This window comes from Phascolarctos cinereus, unplaced genomic scaffold, assembly GCF_003287225.1.
Source record: "Phascolarctos cinereus isolate Bilbo 61053 unplaced genomic scaffold, phaCin_HiC Scaffold_5;HRSCAF=322, whole genome shotgun sequence".
In the NCBI taxonomy this organism is placed as follows: Eukaryota; Metazoa; Chordata; class Mammalia; order Diprotodontia; family Phascolarctidae; genus Phascolarctos; species Phascolarctos cinereus.
The window spans coordinates 426,310,761-426,316,760 of NW_027555958.1; the positions used below are offsets into that span (position 1 = coordinate 426,310,761).

At 45.1% G+C, this 6,000-nt stretch overlaps 1 protein-coding gene across 1 annotated transcript in view; it reads right to left on the minus strand.

Annotated features, from left to right (window-relative positions):
- The window catches only part of DDR2 (discoidin domain receptor tyrosine kinase 2), a 246,942-nt gene extending 242,941 nt beyond the window's left edge, over positions 1–4,001 (minus strand). Inside the window, exon 1 of the mRNA XM_078156524.1 lies at positions 3,797–4,001. The gene's annotated coding sequence lies outside the window, so the exon portion shown is untranslated. The remainder of the gene's footprint in view (positions 1–3,796) is intronic.
- Between the last annotated feature and the right edge of the window lie 1,999 nt (positions 4,002–6,000).

Here is a 6,000-nt window from a genome sequence, read left to right on the forward strand (position 1 = left end):
TGCACCAAGGTCATGACGGGCATGAGTAGCTGTAACACATTGCCAGCTGAGAGTTGTACCAGAAAAGAGGTATCTATAAAGGATGTTGTCAGAAAGACACAACCAAAGGGGTGGCCCAGTCATTTAGCAAGAGGCAGTGGTGCCCAAAGAAGGACCTTGATATGTATACAATGTCAAAGGAACTAGAGAAAAGTTCCCAACCTGTTGCAGAGAATTTAAAGGAGGGCAAAAGCAAGAGTCATATAGGATGGGCCACAATCTGTATTACTAGAGGCAGCGTCCTCCATCAACAAGATCACAGTTCTACCCAAGTACCAGTTCAGTGTTAGTACTTAGAGAGCAAAAGTTGATTGAACATGAATTTCAGGAAATGGAGAGAGAGTATGGAGAAGCCAATGTTTATAGGAGATGACATTATGAGTTAGCATGTATTTGTAGTGAGTCCATTTTAGGGCATGTATTTGCTTTCATTTTCATTTGCCTGTGAATTGTGTATTTCCAATGAGTATGAAAAGTTATCTTAAATCAACTTTCATAAACAATCTCAGTTGGGGGATGGGGCAGGGACGCTGATTGATTGATTGATAGAGAGATGGGAGGGAAGCAGTTTAGGGGGAGAAAAAATCTGAGTTGTGGCAAGTAAGGGGAAGAAGAGTGCATTATTTCTGCTAATGAGGAGCTAAATTCAGTTATTTCTAAGTTTAACTGCTGTCAGCACCTTCTAAATTTTGGCACCCTGAGGCAAAGTGCTGATTGCCCAACCCCAGTAAAGTCCTTGCTTCAAGTAGCCATTTTTTTGCTCAATAAAGAAGGATCTAAAAAACTGAAAAAAGATCCTGACAGTGGCCCAAACTCCACCGTAAGGTCTAGTAGAACTCAATTCTGTATGGTCAGCTTTTTTGACTGGCCTTTTGGCTAGTGATTTATTTGGTGTCAGAGGTTCAAATCTCCACTCTTGTCATTTATAACTTGTGTGACTTTACCTCCTTCAAGAGGCCCCACCCTTCTACCCAGCCTCAATTAGAGTCACTAGGCTGTGACCCTATATAATCTGCCCTGCTGCTATGCCTTTTTGAAATTCTTTTCTATTATATTTTATACATATGTACATATGGTATGTTGGAAAGGGAAATAAAAGGGGAAGGGAAGGAGAAGGAAGAAAGGGGAAGACTGCCTGTGCCCTCCAGATTCTCAGATATTGCAATCTGCCCCATCTTTGTCCCCCAGGGACCACTGAGCTTTGCCATGTGCCCTGCATCTGAACCCTCTTAAAACTGTTGTTTTCCCCAATCAGCTCATGAGTTCCTAAAGAATAAAAACTGTCTCCATTTTCTATTTGTATTCCCAGCACTCAGCACAGTGCTTGGCACATAAAAGCTTCTCCATTCCATTCCAAAGGATTTAGAATGGGAAAGGACTTGAGAAGTTATTCTTAGCCTGGTTTCTTCTGTGAACTTGGATAAGGAAAAAATACATCTTTGTTTTCAATAACCTCTAACTGAAAGCTATCATTTCTTTTCATTATGAATTCTTTAAAAGAATTCTGCCGAGAAGACATTCATATGCTTCACCAGACTGCCAAAGGGGTCCATGTCTCAAAAAGGGTGAAGAGGCTCTGATCAAGTCCAACCCCTTATTTTATAAGCAAGAAGATGAAGTCCAAGGAGGGAACATGACAATGTCACATATGGTAGTATGAAATCCATAAGAAATCCCTCTGATTCGAATAAAATTGGTGTTTTTTAACCTCACAATACTCTAAAAACTACCTGAAAAGAAAAACCAACTCACAACCAAGCACAACAAGAGGCGAACAGCTATATTGGTCCAATGATCTTTCCTGTCTCAGTACCTGCACTTAGGAGGATATCTGGCACATAGTAGGTGCTTAACAAGGCTTGTTGATTCCCTAACTCCTCTTGGTAGCAAGTAACTTAATGTTGCGTGATATGCAGACCTACTGATTTTGGGAAAACAATTATGAAGCCCTCGTGGTACAAAGACTGTTTTGTCCCAGAAGGTGGGAAAGCACTGATTTGGGTGTTCAAAGTTCTGCCACTTGGTACCTGTTTGACCTAAAACAAGCCATGTTACCCCTGTGGACCTCAGTGTTCTCATCTGCAAAATGAAGGGGTAAGGCTAGACGCTCTCTAAGGTCCCTTCCAGAACTGAATTGTATGATCTGCCATGATATCCAAGAATAATAATAATGGATATTTATATAGCATTTTAAGATCTGCAAGGTTTCACATACATCATCTCCCTTGAGTCTCACTTCAATCCTATTAAGTAGGTACTATACGTATGTATTTTATCCCTATTTTACATATGAGGACACTGAGGCAGAGGACAATTATATAACTTACCCAAGTGTCAAAGGTAGGAATTAATACCAGGTCTTGCTGACTCCAAGTCTAGCATGCTGTGTCCCAGTCCCTAAGAGCAAAGATTCAGAACTGGAAGGAACCTTGAAACGCATCAAGTTCAACTTCCTCCTTTTACAAATAAGGAAACTGAGGCAAAGAAAACATAAGCAACTTGCCCAGGGTCACACGATACTAAGTGTCCAAGGCAGGATTTGAACTCAGGTCATCCTAACTCTGAATCTGGTGGCCTCCCCATCGCACCATGCCAATTCTATGAATGCAACATGGTACCACGGGACCAGCACGGGGGACTTGGGAATCAGGACAGGCAAGTGATAATCCTGGCTATGTCACTCTGTGACCTTGAACAAGTGGCTACACCCCTCTGGGCCTCATGTCCACATCTGCAAAAGGTGGGGGTTGGCCTAAAGGCTCTCTATGGGCCCCTCCAGTAGCATTACTCTATGTTATTCAAAGAGGAAAAAGGAAGAAACACAAACAGTCGGCAAAATGGTGCTGTACCCCCTGCTGGCTTGAACTGTGCCGAACTCTCCTCTCAAATGGCTGAGCTGACTGAGAACTCCGGCCAGTTGGAAAAATGTTCTTTTCCTTTGGATGAGACTCCTGAACACGGGCCAAAACTCAGAGATCCCAACAGAAAACAGTGGGGAGGAGGAGGAGGCCAGTAACAAAGGGAGAGACACCAAAGCCTTAGCACCAAGAAAGAATAAGAAATTTCCTCCTCTGTAAAATTGAAAGAGGGGGTGTGCTTGGATGAGATGCTTTCAGGGGGCCCTTCCGCCTCTAAAATCCATGAAACTTTTGGAAAGATGGCCCTGGGCCGCCTCTAGCACCCTGCCTGATTCGCTCCTCCCCATCCACTCTCCAAACTCCAGGCAAAGTTGTCTGTCCCGCTATTTTGGAGGGGGGAGGGGGGAGGGGGGGCGGAGAAATCTATTCTGAAGAAGACTGGCCTGCCCCACCCACCCGGAGCTGGGCCCTCGAAAAGAACTGGCCCCTTGGAACCCCAGCCTCCTGCATCGGTTCCCCAAAGTGGCTCCACAAAAAGCCCATCCGGCCTGCCCCCAGCTCCTCCATCTGTCTGCTCTTTGCCCCAACTCTGTTTATTGCCGCTTTCGACCGCTATTGAATCTCCTCTTTTGCTCCCTGCTTCTCTTGGGTTCCTGCCGTTCCCCTTCCTTTGCTCACACCAGGGGATTCAGCCCAAATGTGAAGTCTCCAATAATGTGGCCCCAAGGACGCGGGGCCCCCTGCCCTCCTCAGTAATCCTCTCTCCCTTTGCTCTCCTAAAACTTTCGGCTTGAGACGAGAGAGAGTTCTCTCTCTCTTTTTCTCTCTCTCTCTTTCGTTTAACTTTCGGTTTGAAGCAGCCCAAGAAGAGACGGGAGGGGGGCAAAAACAGAACTTACTTGAGTCCAAGGCCAGCAACCACTTCAGCCCAGAGCTAGTGGAGAGTTCTGATCCAATGTATTCCCCCAAACCCAGCAGGCAAAGTTGGGTGGGAAAGCCCGCTTCTCCCCTTGCTCACTGATGGAGGAGGCTGGGGGTGAGCATACATCCATCCACAGGCTAATGCAAGATGCCTTTGAGAGAAACCTCGCATTCTGAGGATTCCTGGGCCAGGGCCAGGGATCCCAGCATCCAACATATTGCACATTTGGTTTCAATTAGGAAGGGGGTTGGGGGAGGGAAGCAGGAAAGTCACCAATCAGAGCTGTTTTCTGTTTAAAGACTATTTCTCTTGACCCAAGGGACCACGGGCAAAGCTATAATTTACAGCAAAACCCATTCATAGAAGAAAAATATATGCATAACCATGGGACAACCTTAAAGACAGAGTGGCTTTCCGCCTCCCCCACCCCTCCTCTCCTTTCTCTGCTCCCCTCCCACCCTCACAGTCTTTCTCCCCACCCTGCACCCCCTACCTCATTTTCCTTAGTTGGGCTTAGATTACAAACAAAACTGAAGGGCTGGCTTCTTTTCCACTTTAACAGCTTGGAGCTTCCCAAATACTTTGGAAGAGCACATGGAGAGATCTGCAGCAATGCGCCCACGAAGGTGCCACAGCCATGAATTCTCTGGGCACATCATTCCTCTACTTGCTTGACCCCTCCCCACAGGAACCCAACACACATATACACAAAGTGCCACAAAACAAACAATGATGATGAGAGCAGTATTCCTTGTGCCACCAAATCCCTCCACTCAGCAGCTCCTTTTGGGGGTCCATTTGCTGCCCTGTATTTGTACTACTGAATAAAAACAAGCTTACTTTTTAATTGTTTTTAATTGTGTTTTTTTTCTTTTTATTTTCCTGGGGGCACAGCCAAACATCTTGTGAAAGGGGTGTGTGGGCGACAGGGGAGGAGCCTTAGCTCAGCTCTCCAAGATCATAACTAATAATCCACTCCATCCCAAAAGGCTGAGAGAGCCTTAACTCTTAAGTGGCTGGATTATTCAGTCATTGGCAAGTTGCATTTGCTGCTTAAGGTCCTAATATGAAATGCTGGCCAGGACAGCTGGGAATACGAAAGGCTCTGAGGGCAGGAAAGCCCATAGGTAGGATGGAGGGCAGTGCTGAAGCTTAGAGTGTATAGTCCCTCTCTTAGACCACTTTCATTTCCTTGAAAAAAGATGTTCCTCTATCAGCAGGGCCCCTGAATTATCTGAACCTCCTCTCTGCTTAGGCAAAGCAGCTGAGAATACAGAGTCACTGGATTCAGAGCAGAAGAAATATGAGGAGAAAACAAAAAAGAGAAGTAGGAAGGCGTAACAGGTCAGCTAGGAGCAGGAAGTCTGGGACAGCAAGTGTTTGACGGGAAGAATTGGAAGCCAGGAGATAAGGTTGGCCGTGGCATACAGGGCAAGAAATCCAAAGCAAAGTTGTCACAGCCCGTAGTCTGGGAAGCATCTGTACAGTTACTGCTGGGTTGGAAAGTCCTTCCTTTATCCCCAGCATTGGTTCAAAGTTCTGTGTTCTACAACATGAAAATGGTAGGGAGGACTTGGAGACAGTTCAGAGAACAGCCACAGTGATGATTAAAGGGTTGGAAAATAAAAACCCAAATGAAAAAATGTGAGGAACTGAGTTTACTTAGCAATGGGAAGAGAAGGTTGGGGAGTGACCAAGATAATAAGTAAAAAGAAAACTTTAACTTTCTGAGAACCTCATATTAGCAAACTGGGCCAATTCCTAAGAGGTAGGAAAGACTAAAGAAAAATTGTATTGTGTCTCTCCCCCAATCCAATACAGATGAAAACTGGCTAATGTTAGCATCAACTTCAGCCTTAAAGGCAAAAAGACAGTATTTACATACATATCTATATCTATATGAAAGAGAGAGAGAGAGAGAGACAGAGACAGAGACAGAGACAGAGACAGAGACAGAGACAGAGAGAAAGGAGAGAGAAAGAGAAAGAAAGTTATTTTCAGGGAGCCAGTCCTTAGCTCACCCTGTTATAATAGAATGCATATGACTCTGAGGTCTTTTTAAAGCAGAAGTTGGGGAGATGCATTCTTCTCCTCCATGATGATCACTGCCTTCCTGAGTGTCCCCTGCCCCTGACTCCCACAGCAGTGAGACCCAAAATCCCAAGGCAATTACTCTGATCC